Genomic DNA, 16372 nt, shown 5'->3' with positions numbered 1-16372 from the left:
CGCACACACACGCGCACACACACGCGCGCGCACACACACTCACTCCCCCAAACATGTCCATCAAATGCTGAAGCTGCTTAGCTAGTCTGGGATCAACTATATGCAAGCTGAGAGAAAGGGTTTACTCCTCAGGAGGTTCAAACTTATCACCTAAAAATAAATCACCTAAATCTGTAAATGACAGCTCATGCAGAAAGAAAGGGGGCTCTTTGTCATAGAATTATAGACTGTTTGAGGGAAAAGGGAGGGTCAGGAAGGGACATTTGAGAACTTCCTAATCATCAGAACTGTCCAGCAATGGAATGGCTACTCTGAGGAAACAGTGAGCTTCCCGTCACTGGAGGTGAGTAAGCAGAAGCTGGGGATAATGGATAAGGATTCCTGCAATGAGAAGAGGCTGAATGGTAACTTTTATGCAGGATCTGCTATGTGCCAGAAATTGTGCTCTACAGGTATTGTAATGAGATGACAAAAACGATTCATCTCACATGCCAAATCCTACCTATTGGGAGTGGCTGCCTGGAGCTCTGGACATACAGAAGGATTCTGAGGCTCAGTGAGAAAGAATATCTTGATTGATTAGCAATGTCTGTCATGGCTGCAGGATAAGCGAACAGAAGGTATCGATATGCTATTTGCCGATGATTTATTTTATCATTTATTAATCCCTTTGTAGACGAGGAAACTGAAATTCAGAGATCTGCGGTTGGTAAGTGCAGAGCCAAGATTTGGACCCAGTCCAGCCAGGACCAGTCTGGCTTCAAAGTCTATGCTCATGGCCACTATACCATTCTCAGTGACGTGAGGAATGGTGCTGGGGCTGAATATACACCAGCCAGCTGTGTCCCTCATTTGCAAATGCTATTGGCATTTGAGTTTCAGCCTCTGAGCTGTGGGTTCCAGAAGGTCATCTACTGGATCTGAAGGCTGCTCCAAGGAGAAGACACATGGGCTACTCTCTGACCCTGGACACACTCACTCCGTCCACCACCCAGCTCTGACTCCCAGCAACACTGGGAAGTGGGCCTGCCATGGATGATCATCCTTACAGCACAGATGAGGAAACTGGGGCAACCAAGTATGGGCCATCTCTCTTCCTTGGATCTTGTGCTTGGTGGCATGTGAAAGCCCAGCGTTCCTGGCCAGAGAGCACGTTCTACAGCAAATACAGTGCAGAAGGACCCAGCAGGCACCTTGAGCCACAGCAGCCGCTTCTCAGCCCAGCTGCTTCCTGCCAGCTCCCTAAGGCCATTAGCACCATGCCATGAGTCTTCTGATTGGGTTTCAGGCAGCCCCCCGTTGCAGGTGGAAATTGCCCCTCCCCAACCACATGACACCCCACATAGACACCTGTCCCTCTAGGTCTCAAACTGCTAGTGCCACAGCCAGATAACATTAGTACCTCCCTCCTCTCCTGCTGGCCACTTTCCAACAATTTCTTACTTCCCTCTCATCAGTGTCCCATCCTTCCTGTGCCAGAGCTCTCTTAGCCCTATCGTTCAGCTTCTGTCCTTACAACTTCCTCTGGGGGAGATCTTTTACCCCAGTCCTTGCTAAGAAACAAAGCAATCAGGATAACAGAGAAGATTTCAAATGCCAAGAACTTAAGCATGCAAAGTCCTAGAACAAGAAGGGGAACATAGCATGGGGCTGGTCCCTGTCCCAACCTTCCACTCTCTCCTTTGGTTAGGATGGGGACATTGGTCGGGCGCAGTGGCTCATACCTGTAATCCAACTTTGGGAGGCCAAGGTGGGTGGATATCCTGTGGCCAGGAGTTCGAGACCACCCTGGCCAATATGGAGACATCCTATTTCTACTAAAAAAACAAAAATTAGCCTGGCGTGGTGGTGGGTGCCTGTAATCCCAGCTACTCGGGAGGCTGAGGCAGGAGAATCACTTGAACCCAGGAGGCGGAGGTTGCAGTGAGCCGAGATCACACCACTGCACTCTAGCCTGGGCGACCAAGTGAGACACCATCTCAAAAAAACAAAAACAAACAAAAAACAATGGGGGACATTAAGATGACAAAGGCAAGGCATACACATTAAGGCCACTCAGGACCGTGGCTGGGACCTCAGAGTTAAGTAATCCACAGGACATGGCTCCTTTTGTATTCTGTCAGATGGTGCCCGAATTGTGCAATGCAGAGGGTAGGAGCCACGGCTGTGGAGGTGAGGAAAGGAGACGGGGTGTCTCCTCCCTGCTGAAATTTAACCTTGGATCCTCTTCAAAGTGTCAAAGACTTTTACTGATGCTGCAGGAGTGCCTCCACGTTTAAGATAAACCCCAAGGTTCACCCTTCCAAAAAGATAAGTCGAGAGTTGGAAGAGGTTTCTGGTTGCAGCAGAGGTACCCTGAACTGCTGCTTCTGGAGTGAATTTGAGCATTTTTTCACAGCTTATTAACTGGAAGCTGCCTGAAAACTCAGTGAGATCAGTCATTTCCAAATTCTTGGAATCAGATCACTTTTTGCAAACAAAATCTTTCTGGGAACCCCAGTTCATTAAGACAGAAAAAAACCCCACAAGATGTTGAGGTGGGATGGGTCCCATGACCCCTCTAAAATTGCATACAAAATTATGCATATGCATGAGTTTCTCCTGGCTGGGGTCTCTAGTTATTTTATGTCTCCAAGGGCTACCTGTCCCAGGAAGGGTTAAGAGGGTCTGGAAGGCCTGCTGACAGTCTAGGATACCAGTGATTGTCACGTCTATTTCTGTTGCCTGCTTGTTTTGCTGAGCTCTGTTGCTCCAGCTGACGTTTAAATGAGTTTGCATTCGCAGAGCCCACACCAACTGGTGGTGTGGGTGCAGTGGGGGTGGGGGGATTGAGGAGAGCCCAAACTCAACAGATGGAAGGGGCGTGGCTGCGGAGATTAATGTGGTCCTAGATCACCAGGAGTTGCCTGGGAGCATCCGAAATGCTTTAAAGAGACAAAGCAAGGTGCTGCCGGAAGAGCTGGCATGTGAGCGGGACAGCCTAGTTCCAGGCTGTCTTCTTCCAGTGTGCTGTGTCCTGGGAGAAGACTCGTTTACTCTCTGTTTTTACGTGCACCGTGAGGACCAGTGTTTCCTGAAATGTGAAGATCGTGCCACACGCCATGGCCTTAAATAACATCAGCTCACTAATGGAGAAAGTGCATCTCTCCTGCTTCCTTTTTTTTTCTTTTAAATGACACAGCCTCAGGAGGTCCTGATAACATGTGCCCCTCCTGGTTCCTTCTGAACCTTTGATTCTGACCACATCCAGGGTGGAGGCTCAGGGCGGTGCCTGTATCTGGGATACCTCTCTAACCCCTGCCAACCCCCCTGGCAAAGCCCTCGCCACTGGCGAGCCCTGGGCAGGCCATGGTGCCGAGCTGGACGGTAACACATGTTGTTTCCTGTGCATGGCTGCATTCTAATTATGTACAGCGACACCAGTGCCCTTTCCAGCAGTGAAGTGAATGAAGTCTTCTAGATTTTTAAGTAATTTCAGTAAAGAATGTGTGTCAGCTTAACACACAACAGTAAGAAAATGTTAGTACAGGAGGCATGTGGCTATGACACAAATGTGGAGGTGGAAAAAGCCTGACTGGCTGACCTGTAAGGTTCTAAGTGGCACTGCTACGCTGGATCCCATCCACCTGGACCCCCGGAGAGGGTCGCAGGGGGCCAAGCCCTCCCAGTGCCTCCAGAGCAGCAGGGGAATGTGGTGGGGTGGGTAAAGGAGATGCTTCTTGGGGTGCCAGGAGAGCTGTTCTGTGGGATCCATGGAGCCGGGAAGATTGAGGACAATGAAAATCACTTCTGAGTAGCTTAGGACATTACTCTTTCATAAAAACAATGTGGCTTTATTGTGGGAATGAAGGCAAATTCACAGCTACTGTGGGCAATATCCCTGGGCCACAGGCAATGTTCATTCCGTCTTTTACCTGGGAACTCCTACCCCGGGCAGCAGCCTAGACTCTGGATTCTGGCATTAGACCTCCTGGATGCGACTCCTGTGTTACCTGCGTGAACCTGGGGTGCTTCTTCGAATTTGGGTAGGGCCCTGACTTGCCAGCAAGCGACACAAAACAGGCTCAGCTAACTTCAGTCAGAGATATGGGGCCTTATAGGAAGGATGAAATATAATTCTTGCAGTCAGCATCTCAAAATCTATGGGATTCAGATGAGTGGACCTAGGCAGCAAGGACCAGAAGACAGTCTTCAATGTGAAGCAGCCTCGGATGTGGCCTGTTTATGTCATGTGATTTGAGTGGGGCCAGCCCAGGAGAGAGCATCTGATTGGCCGAGCCCTGGTCATGTGCCTACCCCTTGTCAGAGGAGAGTAGGGCACCTTGACTGACAGCCTTGACCTGACTGCAGCAATGAGAGTGGGAGATTTCCCAAAGGGAAATGGGAGTGCCCCTCCTAGAAAAAGGGGTGAAGAATGCTAGACAGGCAAGGAACACAAATGTGCACCAGGCCCCTTACTTCCAGTACCTTGATTTCCCCTTTGTAAACAAGGCTGAGTGTGGCGCAGCCCTTCAGGGCAGCTGAGGGATTCAGTGATATCACACATGTAAGGGTCTGGCTCTCTGTAACTGACACTCCATAAATGTCAGAGATTGGTTTTTAAAATAGTTTTTAAAATTAAAAACAGTGCACAAAACAGCCACTGTCAGCCAGACGTGAGCCTAACAGATGCCACATGCTCCTTTTGGCTACACCACAGGGGCCTTCAGGTTGGCAGATGTGGGTTCAAATCTGGACTCCACCAATGAGTAGCCATGAGGTGCCAGGCAAGTGACCTCAGCCCTCTTGGCCCCAGTGGTCACTTCTGGCTGCCTGCTCTGCCTGGGCACCAAGCCCAGAGTCTAGATGTCAGTTGTCAATACAGCCAGGCTGGGGGCTGAGGAGCCAGTGGGCGCCTCCCATGGTTCCATGGCTGTCATTTCTGAACATTGGTCTATCCGGAGAGGATGTACCAATCAACCATGCCACAAAAATGCAAAGTAACACACCACCCCAAAACTCAGAGGCTGGTGGTGGGAAGGCTGTATTCCTGCCCCTAGAGTGAGGTGGGGCCAAGGAGGGCAGGCCTGCCACTCCTGCACCATTCCCAGGGTGCAGAGGTGGTTCTGACCAGAACCACACATCCACGCCAATGACCAAGGTCCCAAATGCCCCAGATTCCTGAAGCCGGTGACTCAGCCAGGGCTCCCAAGCTTGCTGTTTCTGGTGGACATGGGGGCAGACCAGTCCAAGGGACTGGGTGAGTGAGGGGCTTTGCACAAGATAAACCACTAGTGAGCGCCTGCTGTGCTCTCCACAGCTTCAACCTGCTGCCACTGACTCTGAGCCAGAGCACTGGGACCAAACCCCAGTGCCACTGCCCACAACTCATATGACCTTGGGCAAACCAGTTCCTCTGTGCCATAGTGTTCTTATCTGTAAAATGAGTTCTAATGCAGTTCTAATGTCCAAGGGTGTGAGAAGGGTATCCCAGCTCCAGAAAAGACAGAAAATTTGCCCACCTTTCCTCTGCCTTCTTGTTCTAGCTAGGTCCTCAGCTGATTGGATGGTGCCTGTTCACATTGGGTGAGGGCAATCTTCTTGAACTTTCTTGAGATGCAGAATTGACTTCAAGTGGCTCCTCTGAACTTCTCATGATGTGAAGTAACACTTCCTCGTGGTGTGCTTATGAGGGTTTAGAGGAGATAAAATTTGTGGAGTACTTAGAACAGTTCCTGGCAGTAAAACAAAACAAAACAAAAAGCACTATACAAGCATTGGAAGTGTTTGCTATCTTCATCATCATCATCATCATCATCATCATCATCATTGCTGTCACTCCCATTACCCCTTTACCAGCGGTGACAACCCTTTGGGTTTCTGGGATGACTTTAAAGGAGAGAAAGACATATCTGGCTTCAAGAGTCTTAGTTTTGTATTTCCCTTGACCTCCCTGGAAGCTGAAGGATGTGTAGTGCTGACAGCTAACATTTATTGAGTGCTTGCTGTGTGCCAGGCCCTGTGCTATCTTGCTGCAGGGATGACCTCACTTTAGTCCTATGAAGCAAGTGCTATTATCATCCCTGTCTCCCTTGAGGACTCGAGGCATAGAAAGGTTAGGTCACTTGCTCCCTGCATGTGCCGGTCAGGGCTCGTGGCTGCAGGCATTAAAGCAGAGCTTGGCCTTCTTAAGATGAAAAGGAATTTACTGGAGGGATATCAGGTAGCTCACGGAATCTTCAGGAAGTCTGGAGAACCAGACTCAGAAAAACAGGTAGGAGCCAGGATGGAGGAGGCTGAGGGGGCACTGCCGAGGGGCCACTCCCATGAGCTGGGAGCACTGACCAGAACAGAGTGTTTGCCATTGCTGGCTACTGCCACTTCTGTGCATAACTGCTCCTCTACCCCTGCATCTTTGCGTCTGTCACAGCATATTAAGTTTCTGGGTCGGGGCCCATGATTTGGACATTAGGAAGGAGAGAGAGGGAGGATCTTGCCCTTTTGGATTTTGTAGTGGGAGGTGGGCCCTGCCTTCCCCAAAACTCCAGCAAGGGGACAGATTCACAATAGGAAGTGGGTTGTATCAGGCTGTTCTTGCATTGGTGTAAAGAAATACCTGAGACTGGGTAATTTATAAAGAAAAGAGGCTTAATTGGCTTATGGTTCTGTAGGCTGTGTAGGAAGCACAGTTCCAGCATCAGCTTCTGAGGAGGCCTCAGGAAACTAACAATTATGGCAGAAGGTGAAGTGGGAGCAGGCATGTCATACATGGTGAAAGCAGGAGCAAGTTGGGGAGGGCGGTGCCACACACTTTAAAATGGCCAGATCTCATGTGAACTCAGAGTGAGAGCTCACTCATCACAAAAGGGATCGTCCAAGCCACTCATGAGGGATCCACCCCCATGATTTAAACACCTCCACCAGGCCCAACCTCCAGCATTGGGGATTACATCTCAACATGAGATTTGGAGGCGACATCCAAGCCATATCAGGGGTCCAAGTAAAGAGGAGCCAGACGGGTGGCTAATGGGATGGCAGTCATCTCTGAACATCAGTCTCTCTGGGGAGGATGAACCAGTCAGCTATGCTATAAGAATACAAAGTAACACACCACCCCAAAACACAGTGTCTGGAAACAAGAACCATTTATTGCCAAGAATCTGCAAGTGGATGGGTCAGGAGAATTTGCTCAGCAATTATGGAGGCTGAGAAGTCCCATGACAGGCTGTCTGCAAGCTGGAGAACCAGGGAATCCAGTAGGGTGGCTCCGTTCAAGGCCAAAGGCCTGAGAACAAAGGGAGCTGATGGTGCAACTCTTAGTTGGAGGCTGAAGGACTGAGAACCTGCAGTGTTAATGTCCAAGGGTGTGAGAAGGGTATCCCAGCTCCAGAAGAGATAGGAAATGTGCCCACCTTTCCTCTGCCTTCTTGTTCTAAGTCCTCAGCTGATTGGATGGTGCCCATTCACATTGGGTGAGGGCAATCTTCTTGACTCAGCTGCTGATTCAAATGCCAGTCTCTTCCCAAAACAAACTCACAGGCACACCCAGAAATAATGTTTTACCAGCTATCTAGGTGTCCCTTAATCCAGTCAAGTTGACACCTAAGATGAACCATCACAAATGCTCTTGACATCTCTACCTACTAGCCAGGGGCACCAAGGAATCCTTGGCTTGGATCACCTCGCTGCGGGGGTGTCTGTTGGTCCACCCAATATGTCTGTCAGCTGGCTAAGGAGATGGCAGAGCAGAAAGATAAAAACTGAGTCCTTGAGAACTTTCTTGAGATGCAGAATTGACTCTGAGTGGTTTCTCTGAACTTCTCATGATGTGAAATGGCAAACCTCTGCTGTTTAAGCTAGTCGTAGATGCTCTGTTTCTTGCAGCCAAAAACAGCCTCTCTGACACAGTAGTTCTTGGATTGGGCTGTTTCAAAGGAACGAGATGATAATTACAGCCCACACTTCTGGAGGGTTTTCAGGTGATGTCACTTGCCCCAGGTCAAACAGGTAACAACACATTGCTGAGTCAGAATTTGAACCCAGCAGGCTGGCCCCAGAGAAGCGTTGTAACCCACAGCACCAGGCACAGTACAGGAAAAGTGCTTGACTCGTGGCACATACTAAAAAGCAAATTAGTGGCTCTGTTCCTTTCAAAGTCACAGACGGTCTTGAAAATCTGATTTAAAAACTATAAACCTTAGAGTCCTTCTACCCCCACCCCAATGCACCACCCCACCCAAGTTTGCATGCAGTTCCAAGGGGTTGGGGAGGACATACATTTCTCCACCAAAGATGCAGAAGCCTTTGGCACCAGGCCACAGGTGTGGGGTGGGGGAGGAGTCAAGGTTGCAGTGATAGTGGGCAGGGAAGGACCCCTTAAAATCCAGAATTTTAGCAGGCTATGCTACTGAAAACACATTTGGGAGAGGCCCTTTTGAATGTTGAGCAGGGATGGCACAAAGTTTTCCTCTCTGAAGCCAACGTTGAATGCCTGGTGGAAGCTGCCTGGACGCTTGCTATAAAGCAGCTGAGGCTGGGTGCCAGGCGGTGGTGGGGAGCGTGGGATCTCTGTGGTGGTAGGAAGTCCTGCCCACACTATGCACTTGCTACCCATTGGAAGGGTGCTGGTTCAGAATCAGAGACCTAGGTTCCAATTCAGAGTATGTCAGCTGCGGCTGTGTGGCCTCTGATGGTCTCCTGCCCTCTCTGGGCCCTGGCTTCTCTGTTAAATGAGAGGTGGCATCAGATGATTTCTAAAGTGCTCTGTTGGCAAGGCCGCTCCAGACTGCCGCGCTCTGAATGAAACCCTCTCTGCTGCACGGCCAGCCCGTGATACCGCGCCTCAATCCACAGGAATAGCTGAGCTCGGCATACTCAACTCTCCCCAGCTTTCTCTGCAGACCTCTTTAAGCACATGTCTGGGCCTTCTGGCCCTGGGTCCAAGGGTAGATGGTCTGAGTTCTCCGCAGACAGCTCACAGGCTCCCCCACAGGGTTCAGGAGTGGTCGGAAGGGCATGAATCAGCTCCACCCCACACGCCCGCCCACTGCTGCTGGGACACCCCTCCACACCTCCACCCACCCATGCAGTGCTGGACCTGGGGCACCTTCCCCCTCCCCACTACTTACTTTTGAGATTTCCCTCCCCATCTTGCACCTGTAGCTCTCTCTGCATTGCTCAGTTTAAAAACCGATAACATTTGATTGCTTTACTCCAAGTGACAGGAGGGCAGGACTGCGTCTAATTATCTGTGTAGCTGGCACACACCACCATCCCCAACCCCTTCCCAGCTGCTAGTGCTGGTTATGGGAACCCGGCTGTGTGCCCTTGGGCGAGTCACTGAGGGTCTCAGAGAGAAGGAGCCTGTGGCTGCCCCCATCAACTGCTCCACCCCCAGGCTCCTCTTTTGCATTCCCACTCCTTGCTCCTCAGAGTTCTTCCTAGGCTGGGAAAGGCCTGCTTCCTGCAGTGCAACACCAGCAGCATCTTCTCCTGGGAACCCAGCCCAGCTGCGGGGGGCTGGCGGAGCAAGTCTTGGGCAACTTTGCCTGATGCTAGCTTTTGGGCATAGACAACTCTTCCCAGAGCCTCAGAGTTGGGAAAAACTCCCAGTTCCTCCTCAGTGGTTCCCATGGGAATGCCCTGAGGTGCTGTTAAAATACAGATTTGCAGACCCCCGTACCCTACCAAACCTAATGAGTCAGCATTTCTGGGGCAGGGCCCAGGAATCTGCATTTTAACATGTGCCCCAGGTGATATACAGGAGACTGATTCAGCTCACATTTCTGCTCCAAAATTCCTTTTGCAGCACCCAACCCCACTTAAACTTCTGGGGTGGGGGATGCTCCCTCCCACTCAGTGAGCCCAACTCTGCGCAGCCTTGGCTGGGAAAGGCCCTCCTTCCTGGGGCTGCCGTCTCCCACCCCTGGGGGGCCTACTCAGGGTGTCCCTGCCCCAGCACAGTTCTCAGGGCGTAGGCCTCCCGCCACCCCACCACCGCCGCATCTGCGTTTCTCTGGCTCAGCCACCTAGACGTTGAGGCTGGTGCAGAAGGGAGGGCTGCCGGGCTGCCTGCGGGTTACAGTGAAATGAGGAATGGTGGGAGCTGGGGCCAGGCCGAGAGAGACGAAAACAGTTATATAGAAAACCAGAGTCAGAAATGGGAAGAGACGCCAGGCACAGTGGCTCATGCCTATAATTGCGGCACTTTGGGAGCCCAAGGCAGGCGGATCGCTTGAGCCCAGGAGTTTGAGACCAGCCTGAACAACATAGTGAGGCCCCATCTCTAAAAAAATAGAAAAATTAGCCAAGTGTGGTGTCACGTGCCTGTAGTCCCAGCTACTCCAGAGGCTGAGGCAGGAGGATCACTAGAGCCCAGCAGGTCAAGGCTGCAGTGAGCCATGATCGTGCCACTGCACTCCAGCCTGGGTGACAGAGACAGACACTGTCTCAAAAAAAAAAAAAAAGAAAAAGAAAAAGAAGGAAAGGGAAGGGAAGGGGAAGGGAAGGGAAGGGAGAAAGAGAAAATAAAGGAAAATAAATGGGAAGAGAAGGGGTGAGGATTGGGGAACGAGGTACAGCACTAGAGGCTGTTGGGGTTCAAGGACAGGAAGAAGCCTTCCCAGGTCTCGGGCAGCTCCTGCAAGTCCCGACTCTCGTGGCTTCAGTCAATATTCACCGGCAGATCCTGCTGCTCCTTGGGTCTGGCCCCAGGAGCCTGTGGACTCATCTCTGCCTAGCACAGCGCCAGCCTTATCTACTCAATGACGGGGGGAACTCGGCCAACTCTGCTGCCCAGCACCTGGCCATCCTGTTCTGGCTACAGCTTCCCCCACTCTCCCCATGTTCCTGGCCCCTCTCAGGCCATATGGCTCACTTCACCTCTAGCTTCTAGGGGGCCCTAAGACCCAGGTCTGGAAAGTCTCATCCTCTGAGCCACAGCAATTGGTTTGCAGGTGGGCATGTGACCCAGCCTGGCCCATGTTAGCCTTCCCACAGCATTGCTGGGCCAGAGCTGCTGTCCCCATTACACACTGGGTAAGGGCATCAGCGGAGGAGGTGAGTGGGGGTTGGAACCCAGGGTGCATTCTGCTCTTTAAGCGCTTTGCCTGGTGCAGGAAGTATCTGCCACTTTTTTCTAGTTTGCACCCAAGTGCCACATGGGCTAGCAGAGGCCCTGGCTGAGCTTTCAGAAAATAGGCTGTGGTTTTCTCCGAGAGCTGCACTAAGGTAGGATATCAGGCTGGAACTGATGGGCCTGGGTTTGTTGCCTCAGTGAGAGAATTCAAGTGTAAAGCATTACCCAGGAAAGCAGAGCTGAGGAAGGGGAGAGGGGAGAGAGGGAGAGGGAGAACGCCTGGTGACAGCTATTATTAGCCTGGATCGAGCTGTACCTGAAATCCAAACTAGTCCTGGATTTTTTTTCAGTTGCAAAGCTCAATAAATTCCTTTTTCACAGCTGAAACCCACTAGAGTCAGTTTTCTCTTAAACCAAAGGAGAGATGCATGAATAGAGACCGGCTTGTCTAGCACCTTCAGTACAGAAAAGGAAACTGAGAGGGGTGGACTTGTCCATGGTCACCTGGCAAATTAGTGGCAGAGTTGGGCCAAAAACTTACATCTTCTGGATATGCTGGGGAAGACACCAAGGGACAGATGAGGAGGCCAGAGCCCAAGGCTGCTCCCTGCTGAGCCCCTGGCTCCCTGAGTGGTCTTGGTCAAATCACTGCCCTCCTTGGTTACTTCAGTGTTTGCCTCTTGGCAATATGACTGCCAAAGCCCCCTCAGGTGGCTGCAAGAGGCTCATGCTCTGTCCCTGATGCTGTCAAGCGTTGTGGAGCTCTGGGATGGCACCTTTACACTGTCAGAGTCTGTGTCCTGAGTCTGTCTCAGGCAGTGCTTAGTAGGGCCAACCTTACAAGGCCAGGCCGTCTGCCATGAGGGCTGGGCACCAGCCACATTGCCTGTTGGGGAAGAAGATGCAGGGCTGGAGTCCCTCTAATTGCTCTTCAGTTATTTATTCAGCAGAATAGCGGCCACTCCTGTGCCTCGGTACCATGTTCCCTGTCTGGCGCCAATTCCAACTCCTCCAAAGCCCAGGATTTAGAGGTGGGAGGGGGTCCCAGGCTACCATGGACAAGCTCCTAGTTTCGAAGCAGAGCCCTCCGCCTTCTGTGCCTCCCCTGAGACCCAGTCAAATGGGACTGCAGGCATGTGGTGTGTCCTCCCACACAGCCTGCCCCTCCTTGCACCTGTCTTGCTGTCACTGATGGAGCCTCGGTTTTTCCTACTGTTCCCAGCACAAAACTCGCAGTCATGCTTGGCTCCTTGCTATCTGTCACAATCCATGTTCCATCTGTCGGTGAAGCCTTGCAGCCCTCCCTTCAAGAAACCTCTAGGATCCAACCACATCTTCACTGTCCCTGCTGCCCCATCATGTCCCAAGCCTCCATCCTTCTTTATGTGGGCAGAGATGAGTTGACAGCCTCCTCACTGCAACCGTCTCTGTCTTCTCTCCCTGTGAGTCTGGGCAGGCCAGGCTATGCTGTGTTAACCAGTGATCCCCAGAGCTCAGTGTGGACACACAGGTTGATGTCTTGCTCCTGCTCCACGTCCCTCTGCTGGAAGCTCTCCCCCATGTCCTGGTTGTGAACAGTGTGGGGCCCAGGCTGATGGGGCAGTGGGTCTGGAGCTAGACTAGCAGCAATTCCACCAGGAAGTGTTGACATCACTTCTGCTCACATGCCATGGACCAGAGAAAGTCCTATGGCTGTGCCTGACTTTTTAAAAATTTTTAAATTTTTTTAAATTAGAGACAGGATCTCACTCTGTTACCCAGGCTGGAGTGCAGTGGTGCGAGCATAGCTCACTGCAGCCTTGATCTCCTTGACAAACAATCTTCCTGCTTCAGCTTCCCAAAGTGTTGGGATTCCAAGCATGAGCCACGGTGCCCGGCCCTATGCCCAACTTTGCAGGGGGTTCAGGGAAGAGAAATCCTGTGATGTGGGGGAACTGGAAACACACGTGGTGAACCACACTTCTGGCAACCTCATTCCTCACCAGGTTCAGTCCCCCAACAGCAGCCCCAGGGATTCTGTGAGAGCATCTGGCAGGCTCCGTCCTCTCATGCACAGAAGCCTCGGAGGCTCCCCCATCACTCAGGGTGGATGTAAGGTCCTCTTCGGGATCCCTGGTGAGGTCTGGCAGGATACTGCCTCTGGTACCACTGAGGCCACACCTCCTGCTCCCCTGCACTTGCTTCATTCAGCTCTGGTGTCCTGCCATTTCCCACATTCACCAGGCACACTCTGAGCTTTGCTGCTCTGTCTGGAACCTGGACCACTCATCCTGAAGGCACCTGTGGAACTCACTCTCTTGGCTTCAGCAGAGCCTTCCTGCAATAGAGTAGAAGGCAGCCGCCTGCAAGCCAAGGAGAGAGGCCAAAGGAAGAACCAACCCTGCAGACATCTTGGTCTTAGACTTCCAGTCTCCAGGGCTGTGAGACAATAAATTCCTGTTGCTGAAGCCCCCAGTCTGTGATATTGTTACAGCAGCCCTAACAAACTAATATATTTCCCTTGCCATGTTTTTAAAGAGTACAACCCCTCCTTCCACCTGTCCATTAGTCATCTCCATCCCTTTCCCTGCCTTATGTTTCTCTGCATCATTATTGCTTTCTAAAGTCCTTAGCATTGTACTTGTGTGTGTGGGTTGTTTTTTTTTTTTTTTTTTGTTTGTTTGTTTGTTTGTTTGTTTTTGAGATGGAGTCTTGCTCTGTTGCCCCTGCTGGAGTGCAGTGGTGTGATCTCAGCTCACTGCAACCTCCACCTCCCAGGTTCAAGCAATTCTCCTGCTTCAGCCTTCCAAGTAGCTGGGATTACAAGTGTGCACCACCACACCTGGATAATTTTTGTATTTTTAGTAGAAACGGGGTTTCACAATGTTGGTCAGGCTGATCTCGAACTCCTGACCTCAGGTGATTCACCTGCCTTGGCCTCCCAAAGTGCTGGGATTATAGGTGTGAGCCACTGCACCCAGCCTGTACCTGCAGATTTTGTGTAATCTATGATCTCAATCTAATAGAACATAAACTCAATGAAAGCAGGAATTTTTATCTTCTTAATTCAGTGCTGTACCTCTGCAGTCCAGAACACACCTGCCGTATAGTAGGTGCTGAATAAACATTTCTTGGATGCAGGAATGAGTGGATGGATGGATAATGCTATGAACACTCAGAACTGCTCAACCTCCGCACAGCACCTCCAGCAGACCCCTGAACCCCAAGGCTTTTATGTCCTTTTTTCCTTGATGGAGTTGATAAATATTGGAGGGTAGCAAGGGAATTTGAAAAGTTTTTATTTTCTAATTAAGTGGAATCTCTCAAACCTTGAAATGCAGATATTCATCAATCCTGAAGCTCGTCGTGAGGAACTTACCTTCCAGAGGTCCTGCTATGAGTGCTCAGAGATGAATGCACAAGAATGTTCAATGCAGAGCTGTTTATTATATAGAAGGCACGATAATGACCCAAATGCCCATGAATAAAGGGCTGGGTGTAAGCTGGCACACCTGTGTCATGGCTGCCTCAGAGCTGTTGAGGAGAAGAGGGATCTGTGTGTGCTTAGGGTTGGCATGGCTGAGATGGTATCAAGTGGAAGACTGAGCTGCACCCGGGATAATTTGGAAGTTCTTCTCTAATGTGTGCAAGAACCAGCGACCAAAAAGATACCCAAAGGGGTGGAGAGTGAGGTTGATGTATTAGCTATCTATTGCCACAAGAACGCTGAGTAACAAGAAACTCCTAAACTATCGGGGGCACTCAGTAGTATTTATTGCTCCCTTACCTGGGAGCAGTGACTCTAGGTCTGGGGTCTAGGTGGCTCTGCTGGTCCCGGCTGGATTTGTTCCCATGTCTGGAGGTTGGCTGGCTGTTGGCTGATGCAGGATGGCCTCAGCCAGAGCAGCTGGAGTGGCTCAGCTTGATGCCACATGTCTCATCCTCCAGCCAATGGCCTGGACTTGTTGTCATGGCAATGGTAGAGGCATAGGAGCCAGCAAGCTCGCTCAGTGGTGCCAACGCTGTTCACGCCTCTGCCTGCATCATAGCTGCTAACATCCCACTGGCCGAAGCAAGTCACATGGTCACACCCAAGGACTCAGTGGGAGGGGCCATCATGGGAGGAGCCCAGGGCATGGATGAAGAATGGGAGCTGCTTGTGCAACTTCCTATGGTTGTCTTCTCCAGAAGCAAACCCCAGGAGTGGGATCTGTCTGCGAGTGACTTATTAAGGCAGTGCTCTTGGGGAAGTTGGTGAGGGAGCAGGAGAAACAGGACAGGAAGGCAGAGAAGCCAGGCAAAGTAACCACTTAGCCTCATTCTGAGGGAGGGCTCTGGCCTTCTTTTTTGACTTGAGACTTTCACAGTCCTGCACCCGCCAGTCATTGGCTAAAGGCCGCCTGGGGTCAGGATGGGAGCACATAACGTCCCAGGCACTCTGGGCTCTCTGTACATGTGGGCAAGGTGTCTCCAATAGCCTAGAGATCGTCCATCAGAGAGAGCTGTGGCAGGTGCAGGAGTAGGAAGCAGAGCACACAGAAGCCAGAGAAGGAGGCCTGGAGCCACTAAGGAGAGATGGAGGAGGTCTAGGCCAGGCCCCTACTGCATCTGCTATTTGGGTCAGAGCAGTAAGGAAACTTATTATTTTTCATTTTAGATTCTTCTGTACTTCATTAATATTTTGCCATGAGCATTTATTGGTTTTATCATTTAAAAAAAACTAACAGGACATTTTTAATGAAAGGCGCCCAAGGTCTCTGTGGGGGGCAGTGGCAGTGGGCACGCTTGGTTGAAAGCTTGCTCGGGGATGATGGGTAGCTCAGAGGGGAAAGAGATGAAGGGTCCTGGGTTCCAGTCCCACTCCGTCCTTTCCTGACATTGTGGCCTGGGGCTGGTCACTTTCTGTCGCTGAGCCTCAACTTCCCCTCTAAACAATGCAGACACTCCCCTCGCATACCCATGGGTCTCTACTGAGTATTCAGGGTGCCACGAGGGTGAGGACACCAGGCACAGTGTGGCTGCTCACTTGGTGACTGTGGCCTTCTCTGGAAATCCTGCACATGTGAGCTCCTGAGTTCTGGGTCTCTGTCCCTCAGCTTTCCCGTCCTGGCAACGAGCTCAGAGTCACTGCTTCTGCCACCAGCCCCCACTGGCCAGCTGTGATGCTGTTGCTGGCCACTCTGGCAGGGGCCCAAGGTCCCTCCCTTACTCTCAGCATCCACTTCCCCTCCGCTGTCCATGTCATGCCTCAGAAATACCCAACTGCTCCCAGCTCCCCAAAGGCCAACTGTGCCTTCTGCTCAGCGCACGCTCTCACCATCATTTTCTCATGGAAAT

At 51.3% G+C, this 16372-nt stretch overlaps 1 long non-coding RNA gene across 1 annotated transcript in view; it reads left to right on the top strand.

Annotated features, from left to right (window-relative positions):
• LOC123571790 (uncharacterized) overlaps positions 1 to 16372 on the top strand; it is a 42084-nt gene that overhangs the window by 11175 nt on the left and 14537 nt on the right. The window lies entirely within an intron of this gene.

The sequence above is a fragment of the Macaca fascicularis genome, chromosome 2 (assembly GCF_037993035.2).
Source record: "Macaca fascicularis isolate 582-1 chromosome 2, T2T-MFA8v1.1".
Lineage (NCBI taxonomy): Eukaryota > Metazoa > Chordata > Mammalia > Primates > Cercopithecidae > Macaca > Macaca fascicularis.
Note: the sequence above shows the minus strand (reverse complement) of the source record. Positions and strands in the feature narration are given on the sequence as shown.